General features: G+C 42.6%; 1 long non-coding RNA gene across 1 annotated transcript; it reads left to right on the forward strand.

The window, feature by feature from the left end:
- Positions 1 to 783: 783 nt before the first annotated feature.
- On the forward strand, positions 784 to 10855 carry LOC144113112 (uncharacterized). The gene is made up of 4 exons (XR_013310620.1): positions 784 to 5968; positions 6363 to 6423; positions 6785 to 6950; positions 10658 to 10855. It is a non-coding gene; the product is annotated as an uncharacterized LOC144113112 (long non-coding RNA).
- The last annotated feature ends 914 nt before the right edge of the window (positions 10856 to 11769 follow it).

Genomic DNA, 11769 nt, shown 5'->3' on the forward strand with positions numbered 1-11769 from the left:
GCGGTCTTGGCCCTTGCCTAGCTGTCGACAAGCAACGTCGACCCGGAGGTGGATCGTTCGTTTCCCGCTTTGTGGATGCTACGCGGCCTGCGCTCCCCCGTGTATTGCGGTGGAGCATGTTTTCGCCTCAGTAGGCTCGGCGGCCTGGTCGCCGCCGCTGTATCGGCATAAGCGTCAAATAGATTCCACACGGCTTTTGCTATCGCTGTGAAAAATAATCTGAAAATTTTAATGTTGAATATGCTGTTTGATCTGTTTGTCGGCTAATGAGACTACCATATTGGAGTATATCACGTATTACGGACAGTTCTGGACGGTGAGATGCATGTTATGCGGGGAACTGGTCGTCGGTCACCCGCACGTGTCAGTTCTCTTCAGAGGCTGGCGCAGAATTGCAATCGGCGTAGATGCTTGACAGCATGCTTAAATTACGAGCAGATTGGGGCACAGGTTACTAGACTTCTTATTAAGGGCTAAGCTTGGGCTTCGAGCGAATGCGGATCTGTGCTGACGTAGTCCGTCGCGTCGCCTGGCGCCGACGCTTGCATGCAACCTGGGGCGAGTTAGAGGTGCTTGCATTAACAAAACTGAAAAAAAGTTTCTTGAGCACACAGTTCAGTAGTCTTGACTTGGGGTCATTAGATTACGCCACAGTATGCTACGCTGCTCGGGTGCTGCGCTAGCTATTCCCAAATAAAACTGTCGTTTCCAGGACAGGTGGCATTGCGTTTTAGGTGCGCCCATTGCGTACGCAAAGCTTTTGTGGGCGCACAGCTGTAGCTGTTTGTTACCAGAGCCTTCAAGCTATTGAAAAAGTCTACTATTACGTATTGGACGAGCGGCTGCTTTTCAAGTTCATGCATGTGTGAAATCACGTCCTGACCAGTTGTCAGTGGCTTATAGGATTATGACACTCTCCTCCGCGCGGCGCTTTCCTCCTCGTTTCCCCTTGCACGCCGGCTCCCAACGCTGCACATGTACGGCACGCTTTTTTGTCCAGGCAGCCGTAGGCCATCCGCGGCATTGAATGCTGGCGCGTGTTTTGGGGCTGGCGGGGGCCTCACTGAGTTAGCTAATCGTCATAGATGGTGGTAAAAGCAGTGGTAACGCTGAAAGTGATTTTGTGGGTAGTTTTGGTTTTCTGTTCATTTTTTTGAGTGTATTTGAAGGTTCATAAACTTTCCCTGCCACGAAATGACAAGTTGACGCGCGTGTCTCGAACTTAGTATTGCCGTTGGCAATAGTCATCTGAATTAGGGTTTGTTCAATCCGTGCGCGCATATAACGCGCTCGTATTGTTTGGCAGGCCTTAAGATAAAATAGTCGCGAGTGCAGTGGAAGACCAAGTGTTCGGTTTCCTAATGTGAACGTGGCTCTAGTGAATTGCATCTGAACCATATGATAGAGTGCTGTTTAAGACAGCGTCAGCGGCGCCGACAACCACTCATCGACCGCAATAATAGGAGCTGGCACACACGACCTGCTGAATTTTAATTCGAAATCGTTATATGGGCCGCTGAGTGGAAAAACCGGTGCCGTGTGACCGATGGTGTTAGTTGAGTTTGATGGTGCCGTTGCGAGTATGACGTGATGCATAGGAGAGAAGCCTAGGAGCAGTACTGATTAACCGTACAGGGGTAACGAGCGAACGAGTAATAGTGACTGTGAAAGGGGCTCTCAATAATGTTGCGATATGTCTGGGATGTTAAAAGACGCCGCTTCATAATTATCATCCAGAGAGATTATTTTAATGCGTCATGTGGAAGCTAAGTTATATGCAGACAAAATTTGAACTTCCGCGTCTTCGCGCCTTTCCCTCTCCTCTCGCACGCCAAAACAGCGGCGCGCGTGGAAAAGCGGCGGCCGCGGTAGCGCATGACATCTGAAAGTGTTTGCCGCTATGAACCATAACCCCCGGATACTGACGTCACATGCGCGACGTGACGTCGCATGCCAGGTTTCCGCGGAAAAGCCCGGCACAATTAAGGCGACGCGTTAAAGCCGAAAAATAAGAAAGGTGGCTTACTTCCTGCTGTGGCGGCAAGAACTAGTGGCGCAGGTTAAGTGCACATCTCCCATACTCCCATACTCTCCCAGTTTCTATCCTTGTATAGCTAACAATCTTAAAGTTATGTGGATAAAAATTTAATTTTTTCCATTCTGGTTTTTTCAGCGATGTTCTCCTGCAGCATATGCAGCAACATTACTTCGTCTCTCTCTTTCTTCTCCAAGCAGATCGCTTTGCACAAAAATGTGAACCAGTTCCGCGTCAAGTGCCCTTTTCGAAGTTGTTGCAAGACGTTCCGTAAAGTCGGCAGCGTGTACAGCCACATATGCCGTGAACACAGACAAGCACGACGTGCAGAAGGCGAAAGCCGCAGTGCTATAACTGTTCACAGATGTGACTTCGTGTGCTCTGTGGATGCCTGCATTCAGCTCTGCAAAGATTATAAATCTCTTGTGGCACACTTGAAATGTCACATTACCAAAGGGACAGAGGTGAAGTGCCCATTTCAGAACTGCAGCAAAGCGTACAAGAACAAGGCTTCTTTCTCCTCCCACCTTTCACGCTACCACGTAAAGGCCACGAACTCAGCTCCACAATCGCAGGTTCAAGCTATGGTCAGTGCAATTGCTTCAGAAGCAGTCACAGGAAATATTCAGTCTGCTGAGAACTCCTGGGACAACGAGCTTGAAGAAGCTCCAATTGCAAGTACTCATGACGGTTCCCCCAGAGACTGCCAGGAAACATGCAGTGACGAAGTTACTGATGCTTTCGCTCATCTGTACCTGAGATTGCTGTCAGAGCGTCACGTTCCTTCATCCACTGTGCAGCTGATAGCAGAGGCTATATATGACATTCAGACCGCTAATGTTTCGACGATGACTTCCATTCTTAAAGCTAGGCTCAAACATGTTGTGTGCAGTGAAGAAGTTGACAAGATAATCGACGAAGCATTTGAAGCATACCTTGTCTTAGCTGTGCACAGAGATCCGGGTGGTGTGTTCCGCAGAAAGCACACCCGTTTCTTGCATTTCAAGAAACGCTTTCTCTTTGTGGAGCCTGTTACAATACTACTGGGAAGAAACAAAAGAAATAGGGATGCAACATTCTACTACGTGCCAGTATTAAAAACACTGGAGGCCATGCTAGAAAATGAAGCTGTGGTTAAGCAGTGTGATGAACTCTTACCAAACACCAACAGAGTAATGAAAGACTTCACCGATGGCAGTGTTTTCAAGTCTATTTTACTTTACAAGGGTCATCCAAAAGCGTTAAAGCTAATTCTTTTCCAGGATGCTTTCGAAGTCGTAAACCCACTCGGTTCTGCGAAGAAGAAGCACAAGCTGCTTGCAGTTTATTTAATTCTTGGCAATCTTTATTCGTGGAAAAGATGCTCAACTGACTCCATCAAGCTCTGCTTGCTTTGCAGTGAGACTTACTTTAAATAATTTGGTCAAGACAAAATATTTGCACCCCTGATTGATGATCTGAAAAAGCTCGAAGCAGGCACAGTCGTCACTACAAAGGGCACACGTCTGATTGGCACAGTGTGCGCAATGCTCGGTGACAATCTTGGAAGCCACGAAATTGGTGGCTTTGTTGAAAACTTTAGCAATGCAACACACATCTGCAGGTTTTGTTTGGCGGAAAGAAGAGACCGCTTTTCTCCACTTGCATTGTCAGGTGTATTTGAGCTGAGAACGCTAGACAATTACAACAGTGCTGTCCTAACCTTAGCAGCAGATAGCTCCTTAAGTGCAGAAAAGGGAGTAAAGTTTAGGTCTTTGTTGAACGATCTGAAGTATTTCGACGCTTGTGCCCCAGGGCTTCCCCCTAGTTTGGCACACGATCTTTTTGAAGGCATAGTGTCATTCGACCTTTCTTTGTATATACAATATTTTGTCACGGTTTGTGAGTGGATTTCTCTAGAAGATCTCAATAACCATATAGGTGGCTTTCTTTTTAAGCACAGCGACCTCAATGACAGACCATGTGAGGTTCCTGTAAAGAAATCACTTGGAGGCCATGCTATTCAGAACTGGAATATGGTTCGTTTTCTTCCCCTCTTTCTAGTCGGTTCCGTTCAGTCTACAGAGAATGAGGTCTGGAAGCAGGTTCTGTTGCTGTCAGAAATTGTTCTTTTAGTTACTGCGCCAGCAGTTACAAGTGCAATGGCTATGAGGCTCCAAGATATCATCGAAGATTACATGACAAGCAGAGCAGCTCTGTTCCCAATTATTCTATTGAGGCCAAAACACCATTGCCTTCTTCACTATCCAATGCTTATTATGCAGTTTGGTCCCCTGATCAGATTGTGGACAATGCGATGCGAGAGCAAACACAGCTACTTCAAGAAATGTGCTAGTAACTGTCAAAATTTCAAGAATTTAATGTTGTCTTTATCTCAGCGGCATCAGCTTTTCCAAGCTTACAAGAACACAGGAAGCAGTACTGACGTTCTCGACAATGCATCTACTTTTATGATCAGCCTTTGCAGTCCTGAAATTCAGAACGAAGTCTGGAAAGTTGTTTCTGATGAAGGGGAAATTTTCTCAACACAGCAAGCAACTATTCGGGGTCTGTTGTATGAGTGCAAAATGCTAGTTGTAATGTCACGGCAGAACGGCGAACTAAAGTTTGGGGAAATACAGCTGATCCTGTCAAAAGATGCCCGGCATTTTTTTCTTGTAAAAACTGTTAGTACATCGTATGAACCAGAAGTGCAGTATTTTAACATCTTAAGTAATGACGGTCCAATCAAGTGCATTGAGCTCGACAGCTTGCTTGACAACACACCATTAATCCAGTACAACCTTGCCCGCTGCAGTTATCCTGTTTTTGTTTTGAAGCATGGATTACTTGATGGAGTTTGAACTGTGTTTCAGATAGCTGCAATGGAGTTGGAACAAGGAATTTCCAACTGGCTGCCAGACCTGGATAAGGAGACTGTAGAGCTGACAGTCCAGAAGCTGCAGCAATGTGGTGTAGAGTCCCTGCAACATCTTAAGTATGTGGTTGAAGAGGATTTGAAATTTTTAAAGCCCATCAGCAGAAGGATTCTTCTTGAAAGGTTTTACTCAGCGGCTACGCCTAACCCACCAGTGTCACTTTCTCCAAGCGACATTCAATCGCCTACAAGCACACAGGGTGCAAGCTTTTCTACACCTTAGGAGGTTTTCCCACCACAACTTATGAAGGCTTGCCAAGAAGGGAAGCGTCCAGTAAAGAGCGACTTGAATAAAATGGTACGACTTGTGAGTGACCATATTCTTGCCATAAACAGGAAGCCAGGTCGCAAGATCTCGAGGGCCATCGCAGCTGAAATTGTGAGCCATTACCCGCAGACATTCGAGGACACCCTATATGGGGCAGTAATTGGCTCGGGTATTGAGACACTCTTGTGGAAACTTGAAAACTGTTAACAACAAACGAAGGCCAAGCTCTGAGCAGCCACATCAGTTCGAACCGGACGATGAACTGGACTTGCGTATCAAACGAGTGAAGATTCAGAGAGACTCGTATGGGTGTTTGGCATGGCAACCAAAGCTTCCATCTGACGAGACCGCTGACTCACAGGAGAAGAAAAAAGACGACTTGTTGTCGCAGTTCAGGCTTGCGTTTCCCGATGAGACCATGGTTGCACAGCTCATGTCAGAGACTTATGCATCACAACGTCAGCGAAGCTGGTCATTTCTGTTTCAGGCCAAGCACCTGACCAACCACGTAAACATCTTGCTAGGCTCAGATGTTGCACAGACTTTCGATGACCGACTAAAGACTGTTGGACGGCAAGTTTTTCGTTACGCACACAGCCAAGTAAAAAAGAATGTGTGAAGTCTTGTCTCCAAGAAATAGAAGCTGCCAAAACTAACAGGAAGTCAATGGCAGTTGAATACGAAGCCATGCCACTACTACTGCACGTAATCTTCGGAGAAGACAGAGCTGCTCTACAAGCTAACAGAGGTAAAAACTGACAAATGTAGTTTGCATTATTTCCTTGCAGTCGTCGCACGTTAATGCACAATGTGAAGTGTCCCATTAATTTATTCCTCCCAATAACCAAGTCAGCACTGCCTTTTATAACAGTAGTGCAGTGATTGTTTTACCCACGTCTCTAACATTTGTACTGAGATAACAGAAAAATCTGGAAGTTTTATGTCAACCTTGCCCATAAACAAAAATGTATCCTCAAAGCCAGCAGACTTGCTGCGGTGTGTTTTAGCGTGCGACGCTATGGTAACTCATATTAAGTGAAATGGCGTCTGTGTTGAGGACTTAAGGCAACATTTTTCTTTTATTACATGCCATTGACTGATCCTGACGCTAATGCACATGTGAATTGGATTTTTCATATAAGGAGACGGCCAGCGACGATGACTTGGGGGATCTGCCAAGGTGTCCTTTCATCTGCGCGAAAGGTAAGATACTGATTACTGACTAAAGGGGCAGTTCATAAAAAAATTGCTGAAAAATGCACTAAATGGTGCTACCTTGTCCGAAATGCAAATCTTTATTATTTTAGACAAATGTATGCAATTTATTAAAAGACACTTCCCGCTGATTGAAATGCTTAATGAGTATTGCTGGCTCGATGTGCCTATCATGTATAGGCCAATGCAATCTTCGTCGTTATCCCTTCCTCGTTTTTCACTTATCCTCCTAAACCTAATGGTGATGGACCCACCCCTCTGAATAAAGAGACTTTACGTGTAACTGAAAGACATGATGAAAACAGAAGGACAAAGCGAATAATAATTCTTCCTTCCAACTCTTTTCCAGGATGGACTTTTCTCACAGCTAATTCATACACAATCTGCGTGGACACCCATCCAGTGCTTCATGCATCGAAGCCAGACGAGGCCTTCAAGCTGCTGGTTTTTGCCCATTTTGCTTTTAACATCCAGTACCAGAAGGAGACGAGCCTGTCCTTGGAATTCACACAGAGGTAAGAACTGAAGCCAATGTTCACTCACTTGTACACTTGCCTGACGTCACAGCATGCCCAGTGCAAATGCATACTGCAGTCTGCCAATCTTCCAAAAGCTTATTTAGAAAAGTGATTACTACGCTGCTAATCTGAGTGTACGCGAAGAAAATGCACTTCAACTGAAAAGCTTTTTGAACAGTGTGCGTGTTCATCGACAATATCATACTGTCAATGAAGTTTGCTTATAGAGGTGATAGTTGGCATTTCTTCAGTTTGGCATTGCACTAGCACTGGGACGCAATAACGCTAAAGATATTTGGTAGTGTGCTGTAGTATAATAATAATAATAATAATAGAGACTTATTCATCACAACGATGAAAAGGGCCGAGGAAAAAAGCCAGCAAGGCTTGACGAGCCCTCGGCCCCTACATATACAAAGGCATCAGCGGAACAAAGAATACATATTGTGCAACAGTATCACAATAACAAAATTAGCACTACAAACTTTTGATGCAAACACTGAATAAAAAGGAAAAATGAAAAGATTATAAAAGCAGACTAATTTTTGAAACACAGGAAATGTTTACAAAGGTCACGGATCGGCGTACTAATTATGTCAATATTTTTATGATGTAACGTGTTTAGGTGTTTAGGCAACTGGAAGGCAATCATTTGTAATCCGTAGTTTGTTCTTGGAGTTTTAGTCTGCCACGGGGAGTGTTGTCTAGTGTTATACAGCTTCTCGCTCGGCGTTAGGGAGGCCAGTCTCCCCAAATAATCAGTATGACGAAGTAGCTCCTTCTTATATCTCGAAAGCAGTTGAAAACTATAGATGTCAAAAATTTTCATAATACATGCATCTTCAAAGTACTGGTTTGTATGCTGGTTGAAACTAAGCTGGAATATGCACCTTATCGCTTTCTTTTGAAGTAGATAAATTTTGTCTAGATTATTCAGAGTGGTCATGCCCCAGACAAGGACAATAATTTAAATGGGACAAAAACAACGATTTGTATATGAGCTCCTTAATCCTCGAAGGAAGCATTGTTTTCAGGCGATGTAGGTGTCCCACGACTCGAGCGAGTTTAGGCAAGATAGTATCTACATGATGGTCCCATGACATTGTTTCGTGAAAGACGACTCCAAGTGTTTTAAATTTTTCTACTATCTCAATCTCCTCTGAATTAAGTAGTAGCTTTTTATTTGTATGCAGAAGTTTATTCCTTGGTCGGAAGATAACAGCCTTGCTTTTATTCACATTTATTTTTAACCCATTTAGTTCTGTCCAGGTGTTTAGTTGGCATAAAATATTGTTTCCTTTGTCTATCAGGGAATCGCAGTCATTCGTTGAGAGGAAAATACTTGTGTCGTCTGCATAAATAAAAAACGATGCTTGGTCGGTGATGTTTACTATGTCGTTAATAAATAAGTTGAAGAGCAAAGGCCCCAATATGCTACCCTGCGGCACTCCACATTTTATATTCTTTAAAGAAGACTCAATACCAGCGAAGAAAATTTGCTTTAAGGTAGGGAGTTTTACCAACATTGTAGTACAAGAAATTAATAATTGATTTACCATTGACTGACGTAATAACATGCCCTCATTATCCAGTCTCTTTTTTGAAAATATGTGTCAAACAGCGAGACGTCATAAAGAAACCTTGTATCTCTATAGTTAACAGTACAGCAGCAGCTTGGGATCACGCCTGTGTGCTGTCTATTAGTTCTGCTGGGAGGCTAATGCAAGAGCATACAGACAAGGATGCATTCTAGTAAACGTGAAGGTCTGAGATCAGATACTTGTTTGTTTTGTTATAATAAAGCGTAACACCTAAAACAAAGCAAGTGACAAGCACGCAACTGTATTATAAACGTTAATTTTTTTTTAACCTTTGCAGCCTTCTATTTTAAAAAGTGTGAGAAATGCGCCGGTGCTTTCTATTGTGCTGGATTGTACTGCAAAATGGACATTATGTACCTCATAAGGATGAATAATTAGACCATTAATCAGCTTAAATTAGCTAACAAACTTTACTATTTCTGCTTTAAAGGGAAAGTTGTATTGCAAAATTTATCTGTCAACATCGAAGGCTAGGCTTATTTTTAAATTTTGTTACTCGGCAATGTATTTCGAAGTATCGAAGGAAAGCTTGTTCAATTGGCTAGCCCACTTTCCTAATTATACAATGCCGTAACTGCGCATCGTATTCCAGCCGAGATCTAGTTAACTTATACATCATAAAATACACTAACGGCGCCTGTACTTGCTGCATGCATTAGAAGTGCAAGAAGCGATTTTTCTATGAATATGCAATGGTGGAAAGCTGACTCAACGAGCTTTCGTATGTATTTTTGTTGGTCGATGTCTGGAATGATACTGCCATTTAGGAGTAGTTAAAAACAGCTCATATTCAAAGTTTACGACCATCAATTTTGCAACATAACCTACCTTTGCTTCTGAGATGAAAAATAGAAAAGTCAGTCAAAGTTAATTATGTAACTACAGATACATTTGAGGTACCTAATGTCTGCCTTGCTGTACAGTCCAGCTCAGAAGACCACACCGACGTAGCTAAGTATTTAGAACAAATATCTTCAAAAGTGAAAAAAAATCACCCTGTATATAAAATATCAATCGGAAGGAAAAAAATGTCTCTCCCGCTCTTTTTCTGCTGAGGCGCCCGTGTGCTGTGCGATGTCAGTGCACGTTAAAGATCCCCGGGTGGTCGAAATTATTCCGGAGTCCTCCACTACGGCACCTCTCTCTTCCTTTCTTCTTTCACTCCCACCTTTATCCCTTCCCTTACGGCGCGGTTCAGGTGTCCAACGATATATGAGGCAGATACTGCGCCATTTCCTTTCCCGCCCAAAAACCAATTATTATTAATTATTATCTTTTTCTGCCGCATCTCACACACACACACACTTAAGGTAATGGAATCGGGGGTACGGATTTCAGGCTGTTTTTTAATGAGAGAGGGGTGCGTCCTGACATGGCAAACCATTGTAGCAAGGTAGGCAAAAGAGACCTAACGTTTTATTAAAGCATGTTTCTCCTTGTTTTATCCGTTCAATCCTCCTTATTCATAGGGACACATGTACTGTAGTGGCTATGAGTTCCTAGGGCGCATAAGCTACGAACGAGTCCGACACTTTTATCATTACCCACTGGATCAAAACCTCAGTTGTGGAGATGAAAGTCAATCTCAAGTCATTTAATATGTGGTAGTAAAATGAAGTGATCACTGAGAAGCAAGGTACTTACATGACTTCAGTAGCATCCTAGATACTTCTGTTTCAAATGGTGCCTGTATGACCGGTAACTCAAACACATGCCTCGTAAACAATGACATTGTAGAAGCATCATATGCTCTTTCAGCCCAGCACTGCCTGTGAGTCATGCTGATGTGTGGTTGTTGATAAAACTAATCTTGCTGTTTATCGCTATGAGGAGCTTGAAAAGAAGGTTTGAGCAGCAAAGTGACGCCTCACAAAGCTAGAGTTTTATTTCTGGGTGGGAACAGGTAAGATATTAGTGCTTTTTTTACTTAGCTTTTACCCCTCAGAACATAGCGGATCATATATGAGACCTGATTTTTTTAACACATCCGCCCTTGTCAGAGTGGTTGTGCAAGTGTAGAACGAATATATTTTTGTCTTTCAACTATGAAAATTAAGTTTTTGTGCCTGGTCGTTAGTGATAGCTCGTGGCTCTTTGTTTCAGGGCTATTGCAGGTATTAATCCTGCAAGAGGAACAAAGGTGCAAAAGAATGGCGGGAAGCAGCACTGCCTGTCACCAAGAGTGGCTGCACTCGTAACGGCTTTGAAAGACTATGACTTTTAGATTTTTAGTTTCTGTTGCTAGTGTTGTATAACATTTTATTATGTTGGGCTCAGAAATAGTTTTCGAGCTATAGAAGACTGCTGATGTGACTTTAGATTTAATAAAGGGTTCATTCATATCAAGCTGCTTGGCTTTTGGTTCTCAGGGAATGCTATACTGATGAAAATCAGTGTGTTGTGCAAACGTTTCATATTTAGATATTCTTAAATTACTACACGCAACTTTCCTCGTGCAACGAATTATGTAATATCACACTTTCATTGGTATAAACGATGCAAAGATCGTATTTGTAATTTAATGAGCCCTTGTGCTTGCACAGAAACCGTATTTGCTCGGGGAAAAAAATTGGAATAAAAGAACAACTAATAGGAAACAAAACTTTGCAGGAATTTCAAATATATTTTCTGCAAACCAAAAAGAAAATTGTGTGTAAATTAACAGGGCAGCCAAAACAGACAACTAAACTCAATTTGCAGTCACAGATTTTCTGTACATGTTAGAAAAGAAACATTGTAAAATAACAGAATAACTGAAAACAGAAAAGTGAATTTCACAGATTTTCTGTACATGACAGAAAAGAAACACTGTAAAATAACAGAATCACTGAAAACAGAAAAGTGAATTTCACACACATTTTACAAGCTTTCAGTAAATAATGAGAAAGAAAAACCTGAAAATCACAGACTTGCTTCGAAACAGAAAATGAAATTTCACAGAACTTTTACAGGGATTTTCGGTAAATAATAAAAACTAACATTGTAAAATAACCGAAAAACAGAAAAAAGAACTGTACAGACATTTTCTGGCAGGACAGCTGCCCGAAAATGTCTGTTTTTTTTTGGACAAATTTTACAGTGTAATTGACGCATCGTCTAATATCCAATCCAAAGTTGAAGTCGCCATGATGGAAAGGAGTGAAAAGTGGCGTCGGGTTCTTCATGCTTTTGCCCGTTTGCTTAGTTTGGGAGTTAATCTGAAGTAGAAACCAGGT

The sequence above is a fragment of the Amblyomma americanum genome, chromosome 1, assembly GCF_052857255.1.
Source record: "Amblyomma americanum isolate KBUSLIRL-KWMA chromosome 1, ASM5285725v1, whole genome shotgun sequence".
In the NCBI taxonomy this organism is placed as follows: domain Eukaryota; kingdom Metazoa; phylum Arthropoda; class Arachnida; order Ixodida; family Ixodidae; genus Amblyomma; species Amblyomma americanum.